Here is a 12303-nt window from a genome sequence, read left to right as displayed (position 1 = left end):
AAGATGTGCCAAAAATAGGAGACGAATGAAGCTCCGATTAATTGTCCTAATCTCCTGGATCGGCTACGGTTCATGGCTGTCACTGATGCCATTAGAGTCATTTCAGCCCAATTCAGCCACTAGATGGCGCTCTTTGATTGGCGTGCATTGAAGACACTGCAGCGAGTTGCCAAATACTACTGCAATTAGCGTACAAGTTTATAGAAAGTTTTAAAGGGGTAGTGTTTGACATCCAGGTGTGTCAGCGATAAAAATAGACATATTATTAGTCATGTCTGAATTTGTTATGGTCTTCCCCGTGAAACACAGTCATACCGTTTACCGCGAGGTGTACCGTAAAGGGATACCCCGGAAAACTATTAGATTTTTTTCATTTTAGTTTTAATAAATGAACAGATTGCTTGACGGTGGAGCCAATAGGTTCAGGGTGTTGTCTGGTAACACAAGATGTAGCCAGCCAGTGTCTAGGTGTGGGTTCCATTCTTCCAGGAAATTTATCGTAGTCGCCTACTAAATATGGCAGCGGCGCTGGTATTAGTCAGAGCGCAGCACCTTCATTTCTGCATTTGTATGGAGAAATCCAGTGTGGAATTTAAAGTAAAAAAAAATCACACAAAAAGAATGAAGGGGTAATACGTCTTCTTTGAGTTAGCGAGTCTTACTGACCATGCAATGCTTCATGGGGAAAAAAAAAGCAAATAGTTTCTCCACCCAATAGGAAAAGGACTAGCTCTTTGGTGCCACCTAGTGGAAGTAGCTTCCCTGTCAGTCGACATTTAACTCTTTAAAACAGGGATGGGGACCCTCCGTACCCTCGGCTTTTACAAAACTAGGATTTCTATTATGTAAAAGCTTCGGCTGTCTTGATGTGGAATTGTAGTTTTGCAACGGTTGGAGGGCAGCAGATTCCCCATCCCTGCTTTAGAGGGCCTAAAGGGGTACTCTATCGGGGGAGGGGAGATTCTTTCAAATCAACTGGTGTCAGAAAGTGCCAGAGATTTGTACTTTACTTTTATTAAAAGAAAAAAAAAATCTTCAATCTTCCAGTACTTATCAGCTGCTGTATGCTCTGCAGGAGGTGGAGTATTCTCACCAGTGTGACAGAGTGCTCCCTGCTGCCACCTCTGTCCATGTCGGGAACTGTCCAGAGCAGGAGAAGTTTTTTCTATGAGGATTTGCTCCTGCTCTGGACAGTTCCTGACATGGACAGAGGTGGCAGCAGAGAGCACTGTGTCAGACTGGAAAGAATACACCACTTCCTGCAGGACATACAGCAGCTGATAAGTACTGGAAGACTGGAAATTTTTTTATTAGAAGTAAATTGCTAATTTCTGCCTTTTTCTGGTACCAGTTGATTTAAAAGATTTTTTTTTTCTGGATTACCCCTTTAAAAAAATTGCATAGGGGCAGAGATTTGGGGGGAGTAACCTAGCTTGTCACTACTCTAGCGCCACAGCCGTTCTGTTTTTCTCCTTCAGACGTGCTAATATGATGACCCCTGTATATTAAGCGATGACCTGTGGCTTAAACGTTACTAGAGTTGTGTGAACTTAAAGTACACTATGGGCTATGGACTCCTTAGGGGTGCATACAACTAGGACTGCATACAGCAGCCACCGCTAATCAAATGCTGCATGCTTGGAGTTCACTCAGCTCTAAAAAGGTACCTGTCTCTTTAAAAAAAAAAATTTATGTTCCTATACACTGTGCATGTGACAGTACAGCCGTCACATGCAGGGAGAGACCACTGAGATTAGCCATGCCTAGCATTATGTCAGACATTATTTAAAGAGACAGGCTTCCTTTTACGTAGGACCCCGCATAGTAGTTTAATAAACTAGGCAACAGGTGAAAGTGATGTTTTAAAGGGGTACTCCAGCGAAAAGCTTTATCCCATTAATTGAAAAACATTACAAAGTTATATAACTGTGTAATATGCTTCAATCACCTATCTGCCCCCCTTTCCTATCTTTTCCCCCCTCAACCCCCCACCAGGAAGTGAGGTAAACTCCTTCTTACCTAATGACTGTTGACCCCAGGCTGCTCTGTGGCAGCCATTTTGTAACAATGACATCATCAAGAGGGAGGCGGGTCTAAGCCCCGTTAGGCCAGCCTCCCTTCGTCAGATGACTCAGGTTGCTCAGCTCTGATTGGCTGAGCAAGCTGTAAGCCATCTAACAGTTTTAGAGAGTCAGTTAGACATCACAGGAGACAAAGTGCATCATGGGAAATCCCAAACCAGGAAGTAAAGAAAAAATGAAGTTACTAACTGGAGCTTCAGGGACCTGCAAACAGCAGGAAATTCAAACGGAGACAGACTCAGGAGGGATGGTAAGTGTAAAAACTATGTTTGATTGATTGTTTTTTTTTTTTTAAATCAGCGCTGGAGTACCCCTTTAAAGGCCCAGGTATAGGAGCCAGGGAAAAAAGGGGGAAGGTAGTTCAGAGAAAGGAAAACAATGAATTAGAGCACGGAGATGTCACTATATACCACAGCAGAACAGTACCACATAACCACAACAGTCAACTGAGAGGAAACACCATCCATGTGTGTAGAAGAAAAGGCTGAAATTTACAGTAAATGGGAGATATCATCAGCCCGCCAGCCCCCCTCCCCTGTCTCCGCTGTGTCAGCCCCCCCACCCCTGTCTCCGCTGTGTCAGCCCCCCCACCCCTGTCTCTGCTGTGTTCTGCACAAGGTCACAGATTTCTACCTCACAGAGTAACTCATTCAAACAAACCCATCGCCCCTCCGCGTCTACAGATCTATTAATACCAGTACTAATAGGGCTACAAGGGAGGATGAGCTATTTCCCTGGAGTGCGGCAGAAATTCCAGGTATTAGGGTACTATTACACGGAACGATAATCGGACGAATCGGCTCGATTATCATTACCTATTCACGTTCCAGGGCTGCTCCTGCGGTCTTCTTCTCCCCGGGTCCCGCTCTCTCTGGCTTCAGAGCGGCCCCGGCCTGTAATTGGCTGAGCGGCCTGTCAGCTGCCACTTTGAAGCTAGAACGCACGGGACCTGTGGAGAAGTGGAATGCAGAAGCAGCCCTGGAACATGGATAGGTGATATATGTAGTTTAAACAAGGGCTGCAAGGACATCGGTAACGATGTCCTTGCAGCCCTTGTTAAACGATTATCGGGCCGTTTAATAGGCTCAGTAAACGAGCGACGATCTAGCAGATCGCTGCTCGTTTACAGGTATTATCGGGCCCCCCTTCGGCCCATGTAATACCACCCTTACACTACTGGATGGAGAGTCCCTAATTCTAATGATTCATTTCCACAATAAATGGTGAATGCCATCTCCACCCCCGCAACCAATTCATCCTTGCAATGCATTTACACTGAAAATCAACGGGGGATCTGGCAAAAACAAACCTTTTCATATATTGCTGCCTATGGTGAGACTAAGAATTCATTCCATACTTCTTTTATACTCAGTTTCCTTCCCCCAGTTCTAAGCTGCTGCCTTTTGCTGAAGACACAAAACATTAGTGTGTGAGCTTTCCCCTCTGTCTCCCCCTCCCTTCTGAGACGGCTGATGTAAACAAGTCCCTATCTGCAACTTTGTAATGCTGGGAGGGATAATCACAATGAGTTTATCAGAAACTTGACCTCAGTTTAGCCCTCCCAGCATTACAAAGAAGCTACAAAGTTGCAGATAAAGCCTGCCAGGGACTTGTTTACATCAGCTGTCCCACAAGGGAGGGGGAGGAGGGGGGGACGGAGAGAAAAGCTCACACAGAGTTTTTTGTGTCTTCAGCAGAGAGCAGCAGCTTAGAACCGGGGGAAGGAGACCGAATAGATAACCAGTTTGAAACAAATTAATATGAAAAGTTATGTTTGAGTGGAATACCCTTTCAAAGAAACTTTCTATTAGCCATTCGTTATAAATTTCCTAGAATTTAAACTCTACAGCACCTATGCTAACAATGTGTCTCCGTGACAACAGACAAAAAAAAAAAAAACTCTGTGTAGTCAGACTGTGCAGTCATACTATCTTTCCTCTAACTGCAGGACCGCACAAAGTAGGGGACAAATGGAGGAAAGTATGAGACCACAAGATTGCATGATTATTATAGACATAATATGTTGAAACCCAACAAATGCCCAATCGTTCATAAGATAATGGAGTGTATCCACCCAATATTCATTTTCAAGGTGTATGGGGGGCCTTTACTTTATACTTTTATCAGTGTAAGGTGCGTGGGGCTCTCCTGACTGTCCACCAACAGATGATGTTGGTAGGGATACGAGTAAGGCATGATGGAAAATCACTGCCTGTCCCCTTTGTTCTGGGAGAGAAAATCTGCAGCTAGAGCTGCTTGGTTGGGCCGTGACGAATGATCCTGCGTATAAGTAGAGTGGGAGAGATAACTGACAGACGGATAATCAGTTATTAAAGGTATATGACCAGCTTTAATCTGGAGGACGCTCACATGCAATTAATCCAACCTAATTTATGTAAAATTTACAGTATATTTTTAGTCTCAACTAAAATATAGGAGGAGATTTATCAAACTAAAGTGAAACTGGCTCAGTTGCTCCTAGCAATCAATCAGATTCCACCTTTCTTTCCTCACAGACTCTTTGGAAAATGAAAGGTGGAATCTGATTGGTTGCCAGGGGCAACTGAGCCAGTTTCACTTTACTTCAGGTTTGATAAATCTCCCCCATAGTTTTGTTCATACGGACTATTTACTAAGGAACATAGAGGAAATGCCTGTGTCCTCAATGTATTTATACAGAAAACATTTCATAATCGGTTATGGTTTTTCTGGTTGAGTAAAATAAACATATTTATACACCTTTAAAGGAAAACTAACCTGCTGATACGTCCCTATAGTGCACAGGGGCTCTGAGGAGAAGTTTCTTCCCTCCATCCTCAGTGCCATTTCCGTGACCTTAGCAGTTTTGGTGCACTGGGGGCGGGATCTCCAGCGCACCAATCCGCCCCTGGTGGGGGGGTCAGTAGTCCCGCCCCCAGTGCACCAAAATGCCTCATAAGCATAGGAGATAAACCGCTAATATCACAGAAACGGAGGATCGAGGTAAGAAACGTCCTTATCCTCAAGGCCTCATGCGCTACAGGGACATATCAGCAGGGTAGATTCTTCTAACCTGCTCAAAGCTTCCCTTTAAGTGTATAATTACATGTTACATTTGTGAGGCAAATATATGACTGTTCCAAAGAAAAAATAGGTCAGATCAATGCAAATTCATTGAGACGTATGTTCAATCAATTAACATCTTAATGAGTCCTATGATGACATAACCGGGAGAAATCTTACATAAGCGGAGTCAATGTTACTCACGTCTCAGAGGCAGGCCCAGCGCGAGGTTACAGCGTGGATAAAGTCCAATAGACGCCCAGCAACGTCTGCAAAGGGGGAAAGAATTAAAAATCATCATCAACATTAGAAGAAAGTTTCAGCGGACGGTTCTAACTTTAAAGCATTACGTATCGCGCATCTATACATAGAGCGCCAGCCAAACATTAATAACAAATACTGACAATCTATGTACGGTCAGCAGACATAGATTATAACCATACGTATGGCCCATAGAGAAGACGACTCTCCTCTATATTCCAGTGTTCCCTTCCCAGCTACATTAAAACACGTTAGTACCTATAGTACTATAATAAAGCATCAACTAGAAGCTTATATATACAGAGTAATAAAGCTAAAGAGAATGAATAGCTCTGTGCCCATCTTATAACCCCACTGCTAATCCGACATGTTTTCTAATTTCTTAGTGTTCAATCAGAAATCCAATATATGGCAATCTCTGTGTATTAATATTATAATTCATAAAAAGTGCATCTGTCTGGACAGATGGGAAGGGTAAGCATTGCAATAAAGTGCAGTCATTGTAGAGTCTTAAGACTATGATGATTACAATTGCCCAGAATGATCCCTGATGTTTAAGCTGAGGGCAGATACCCTGGATAGAAGCGGGAGACTGTGATTATTAAGGGGCCTAAAAGTAGGACACATCCTAGATCTAATGCAAACAAGCTCTAGCAGTCTACAGTGTTAGGGTCCTATTATACGGAGCGATTTTTAACGATTAACAATAAACGATTGCAAACGAAACCTGAAATTGTTCACCATATTACACAGAACGATAATCGTTAGTTACGATCATTACTTTGATCCTTATTGTGATTATTACTATGATTGTTTACTCCTCCTGATCCCAGCAAAACAATGAACAATGTGCAATTACACTGAACTATTAGTGAAATACGGAACTTGAGCAAACGAATGTGGAATTACAGCAAACGATTTTTCGTTGCCTGCAATTACACAGAACAATTATTGTTTAAATTCGAACGATAACGATTTTTCGCACAATAATCATCCCGTGTAAAGGACCAAAAATCTCAAAAACTTTAAAACACAAAACAAAATAAAATAAAAATAAAAACTACAGCCCTTTTAAATGGTTAACTACAACACACTCACAGTTTTTTTTTCTAATTTGTTTGTTAAATACAAAATAAAACAGCTTTCTAAGTTGTCTTCATTAAAAATTTTCTACCATTTAGCAGCCACTTAGAGAAAAGAGAAATTCTGCCAGGTGAACTTTCTGCTCTCAGTGATAGAGATAACAGCAAGGAGAGGGGCATAGTAGAGAAGGCAAAGCTTAAAGTGTAACTGCAGTTATAAGAAACTTTAGACATGTCAGAGAGACCTATTAAATGTTTTGATCGGTTCAGGCGTGAGTGTTCTGACCCGTACTGATCAGGAGAACGAACTGGGAGAACAGTGCGGTCCTCTCCCGGCTTTATGTCAGTGAAAAGAGTTGGGCTCCATAGACTATGGATAGGTTCACACTACGGAATCCACGCGGATAAGTTCCGGTGGATTCCGTCGGTCGTACACGCTCACGGCGGCTTGCATATCCGCCTGTGCCATAGACACCATTCTATAGCCGGGCAGATTCCGCCATCCGCTGAAAGAATTGACATGTCAGTTCTTTTGGCGGATGGCGGAATCTGCCCGGCCATAGAATGGGGTCTATGGCACGGTCGGATATACACGCCGCCGTGAGCGCCTAAGAGTGACGGAATCCGCCGGAACAAGATCGCACTGAGCTTGCACTTCTCCTCGCTCGTTCTCAGACCCGGACACTCACAACTTTTGAGATGTCAAGCGGTTTTTTTTTTTATAACGACAGATACACTTTTAAGCGTTCCATTTGATATGTCACAGAGACAGAGGGCCCAGATCCCTAACAGTCTGTATATGTAGCAGGGAGAAGCACACAAATATGTGCTTCACTCTTTAGCTAGCTGCAATCTCCATCTCACTGCATGAGACAAGGTTTATTTTAAGTCTACTGAGATCGGCTTGTGTAGAATGACGGAATAGGCAGTAAGCCCGGGAGTGACACGCTTGTTTTAGAGATCGTGGGTTCTGAATACTCAAACACAAACCCACTGACACTTTTAAACAGAGAAACTTTAAAGTACAGCTCCCACAGGCTGGAGAAAGGAAAGCAGTGTGCAGGGGGAATCATATAGGGTGTGCACAAATTTAGCGAGAAAATGGAGCTCAGCTGCATAACTTATACGTGTAAAAGTAAGCAAATTTTAATAAATACCTTAATAAGTACCATAATAAGTACAAAGCTGTCCATACCCATAATACATACAAAGGGTGTCCACACCCTTTCACCCTTTCAGATATAGTGAAGGCTGTCTTTAAGAAGACCACTTGAAAATGAATTTAAAGGGGTTTTCCATCGCTACAAAAACATGGCCACTTTTCGCCCTACTGTTGTCTCCAGTTCTGGTGTGGTTTGCAATTAAGCTCCATTTACTTCAATGGAACCGAGTTTCAAACCCCACCCAATCTGGAGACAAGAGAGGTGAAAAAGTGGCCATGTTTTTGTAATGCTGGATAACCCCTTTAAACCTGGTCCCCTAAAGCACAGGTTATCTCATACATATACAAGACCTGATCCTCTAGAACAGTGATGGTGAAGATGGTGAACCTTGGCCCTCCAGCTGTTGCACAACCACAATTTGCATTATCCCTGGACAAAGATATGGCTTTGGCTGTCCAGGTATGATGGGAATTTTTCTTTTGCAACAGCTGGAGTTCTAAGGTTCACCATCAATGTTCTAGATCATGGATCCTCTTACTCCTTTACACTACTTGAGGCCCCCAAAAAAGGCACAAACAACTTAGGAAGAGGAAAAGGTTTTGACTCTTGATACTATAAGACCATCTTAACATGGTCTATATTCCAGGAGTATTCTATCCTCTGTATATTAACGTTACGGAGGAAATAGCCATTGTTGGAGTCTTGATATTGGACTGGGGCCTGTTCTTTGTTCTCCTGGAAAGAGAAGCACTCTCGTTTAGTATTGAAGTTCAGCCACATTGACTTGCAATAACGTCCTATTACCTTTTCCATTTTCCAGTCCAACCCTTGAGGACTTCTTGACTACAATTGACTAAATGAGGTTCCTGATTAATATTTAAGCTGGATTTTTATCCCTGTGTAATTGTCGTCTCCTTTGACCCACTTTGCATATTGCAGACTTGCAGGGCCTGTCTGTATCTGATTAGGTCTCGTAGATTATAAATGTTATTAATGCAATGAAGAGGCAGACGCGATAAGACGTGTTGTGCCACAAGCTTTAAGGACATTACATCTGGCCCCGCGGCATCTTGGTAAATAGCCAGCGGGATAAACATTGATATTAGAGCTGGAGTCTGCATGACAAACGCCGCATTAATCCTGGGATTTAAGGATTAGGCTGGTGAGCTGATACACTCCTGGGGGGTAAAGGTTAGAAGCAATAGATTGTGATGAGAGGAAACTAGATTTACGTCTTAATGATAAAGGAGCGTACGAGGAAAGGACATTTCATTAGGGGGAAACCGGAAGGTTTGAGGCCAGACAGAGATCTGTGACATTCGCTGGCTTCTTCTTATTAGGCAAACGCTATCAAGGAAAAATGAGTATCGTGTTATTTGCCTGCACATGTCGCCTGCTTCCCTGCTAATAAAATACACATTTTATAAATGCAACCAAGTCCGATATTCTAATATAAGACACGGGGAGCTGTTGTCCTTATACCGAATAACCAAGACTTTCCTTTCCTGAACAACAAGGTTGAAGGGTCAAAGTGATTTATTTTTTTTTTAAACACCACCGAGCAACTATTTTAGGAGAGAACCACAGGTGATGACATCCATTCCTCCATGCCACAGACAGGCACAAATATAGCTACAACGACTCGCCAGTATGGGAAAACCACCAAATAGCTCCTCGTAGGTCACCTGCTTGGAATTGCGCGCACACAAAAAAAAAAGTTGATAACCTGAGGTTTCTGTTAGGTCTGACATACTGGGAATTACAGATTTTAGTGCAAAATAAAAGTTGCCTTAAATGATGCGAATGGGAGAACATAACTTAGACTATGGCTAAGGGCCAAGCAATGCCAAGTGATCAATAACTTTTGACACGCCTGATGACATGTCAAAAGTGACTCTTTAACACTAAATACAGTGTTATCTGGAGACCAACCTGAATTAGTGGTGCAGCCTCAAGCTTCCCTCTAGGTCCATCTCAAAATTAATCACCGGCCAATCGCTAGCCCCGGGATTGTCCCGTCTCAGTCATTGATAGGCTGAGTGGGCTTTCACCCCCAAGACAAGTTTGTCTCAGAAGTGGAGGCTCCGCAGTCAGCGTGAGACACTGGGACCATAGATAGATAAGCATAACCGTTTTATTGTTTTATATGCACCAGCAGCAGTATATTAAAAATACCAAACGCCGAACAACCAGGGATGGGGAATCTTTGGCCTTCCAGCTGTTGCAAAACTAGAATTCCCATCAATCCTTGGAGAGCCAAAGTTTTAGCACCCCTACTTATCATCTTGGTATCTGATATCCTGTGCAAAGGTGATAACTTTAGGAGATAGGAATACCCCTTTTAGGCCGAACATGTAACCAAAGTTTTTGGTATCAATCCCAACTCCATAAGCTTGTGTGCTTGGGTCAGCAGAGATGGTTTCCTACCCTCAAGGGGAAGATGCTAGACAACACCAGTGCTATCAATCCCAGGAGGACATTAAAGGGGTACTCCAGCGTGGGGGCGATTTTTTAGCTCTGGCCGGGGAGGAGGTGGCTGAAAGAAAAGACGTCCACTCACCTCCCCGGTTCCAGCGGCGGCTCCCGCATCACGGCGCTCCGGTGCCCGATTCCCGGCCGCTTCCGGGTGTCTGACACGGGCCCGAGACGTGACGTCTCAGGTCCGCTCAGCCACTCAGACGTCTTTTCTTTCAGCCACCTCCTCCCCGGCCAGAGCTAAAAATAGCCCCCACGCTGGAGTACCCCTTTAAAAACATGGCCTACTGAAGGGCGATAATCTGGATAAATTTCTTTCTGGTGGCACCTAGTCATAAGAGATCAGACAGAATGTATAAATGTCCATTTTGGAATTTGGAATACGCAGATAATTTATCAAGTGTTTAAGGAGAGCGCTGCCTGTCAGCAGGCTACCGATCAACTCACAGCAAGGGCCGTGTCCACAAACTGCGAGACTCCATCATGACACAGGTGCCAAAAAAAAGTAAATTTTCACAGGCCAATCCACAGTGCTGGAAATCCGGAAATTGAATTATAGGATTGCAGCGAGAACTGAGGGAAATCAACAGAATAAAGTCTATTCGCATTTAAAGGAGAAGTTAAAGGAGAAGTCCGGTGAAAATTTTTATTAAAGTATTGTATTGCCCACCAAAAGTTATACAAATCCCCAATATACACTTATTACGGGAAATGCTCATAAAGTGCTTTTTTCCCCTGCACTTACTACTGCATCAAGGCTTCACTTCCTGGATAACATGGTGATGTCACGACCCGACTCGCAGAGCTGTGTGGGCTGTGGCTGCTGGAGAGGATGATGGCAGAGGGATGCTCAGTGTCCCTCCAGTGCCCTGTGTCCCTCAGTATCCCTCTGCCATCATCCTCTCCAGCAGCCACAGCCCGCACAGCTCTGGGAGTCGGGTTGTGACATCACCATGTTATCCAGGAAGTGACATCACCATGTTATCCAGGAAGTGAAGCCTTGATGCAGTAGTAAGTGCAGGGAAAAAAGCTCTTCATAAGCATGTCCCGTAATAAGTGTATATTGGTGATTTGTATAACTTTTGGGGGGGCAATACAACACAATACAAATTTTCGCCGGACTTCTCCTTTAATACCTTCACATGTTTTGTATACAATACCGAAAATGAATGTTCCCTGGAGTTCCCCAGAGGACATTTCCACAGTCTCTCTAGGAGATCAGATAAGATGTCACCTTTATAAAATCTCCTGTTGTATTCACACAAGCCCAAGATAAACTGGTAAAACTCAACACTGGCAGATGAATCTGGCAAAGACCAAACACACAGTCAGATATGTTCGTAGAACTGATGGGTAAAACATGTTGGCATTACCACGGTTGTATTATCTTCTGTCTTTAATGCTGCAAAGAGAAGTACAGCAGATTGCCAAGAGAACCAAACCAGGCTTGTCTGATCCTGCTGCCCTAAAGGGAGGAAACAGAGGGTGCTTCTCCAGTCAGTGTTTAGCAAGAACTCTCTATAATGGTGGGTTCACACCTACAGGATCTGCAGCTGATTTTCTGCAGCAGATTTCATTTAAATAACTGAACACAGCATCAGATCTGCTGCAGATCCTGTAGGTGTGAACGCACCCTAACACAGAGTTTTCCTTATGACTGTGCCTAGTCCCCACTGTTCAACACTCTTTGGTGGTGTCTTCACAGGGAGGTGCCTGCTCAGCCAATCACTAACTGAGGGGGGTCAACACTTTGAATGGACGTTGCCGATATATTCCTGTAGCCGTCTACGTCCTCGTTCCTGGGCTGTTCTTATTTTTGTAGGTCCAGCCTTTTTTGGAGCAATTGCTTCCTAAGGAAATATGCAAATAAGTCCCTTTGGTGCGCTGGGGGTGTTCCTTGGATGTTCACGCCTACTTATGCATATTTAGCTATTCATAGGCAGGTGGGTCTCGTTCTTGTGCATGTGCAGTAACAGCGCATGTATAGAGAGGGGTTGCAGTTCTGCGCATGACATTTGCCTTACAGCAGCAAAGACCCTAGGAAACTTGTGTCTCGAGAGGACTCAATAACTTCCATGAGTTTTCTAGGCATGCAATGTGACCTGCGCAGATGTCAATGTGCAGGGAGGAGGAGGTGAGCTGTGACAATCACATATTGTCAGTAGTCACTGTAGTAGTGGTTGTGCCTGGATACTAAAG

General features: G+C 43.7%; 1 protein-coding gene across 2 annotated transcripts in view; it reads right to left on the bottom strand.

Annotated features, from left to right (window-relative positions):
* Positions 1 to 12303, bottom strand: part of LOC138773109 (signal transducer and activator of transcription 5B) — a 129837-nt gene that overhangs the window by 43524 nt on the left and 74010 nt on the right. For both annotated transcript variants that reach the window (XM_069954084.1, XM_069954083.1), the window contains one exon: positions 5328 to 5392. The gene's annotated coding sequence lies outside the window, so the exon portion shown is untranslated. The remainder of the gene's footprint in view (positions 1 to 5327; positions 5393 to 12303) is intronic.

Source organism: Dendropsophus ebraccatus, chromosome 14 (assembly GCF_027789765.1).
Source record: "Dendropsophus ebraccatus isolate aDenEbr1 chromosome 14, aDenEbr1.pat, whole genome shotgun sequence".
In the NCBI taxonomy this organism is placed as follows: domain Eukaryota; kingdom Metazoa; phylum Chordata; class Amphibia; order Anura; family Hylidae; genus Dendropsophus; species Dendropsophus ebraccatus.
The sequence above is the reverse complement of the archived record's forward strand: the minus strand, read 5'-3'. Positions and strand labels throughout refer to the sequence as shown.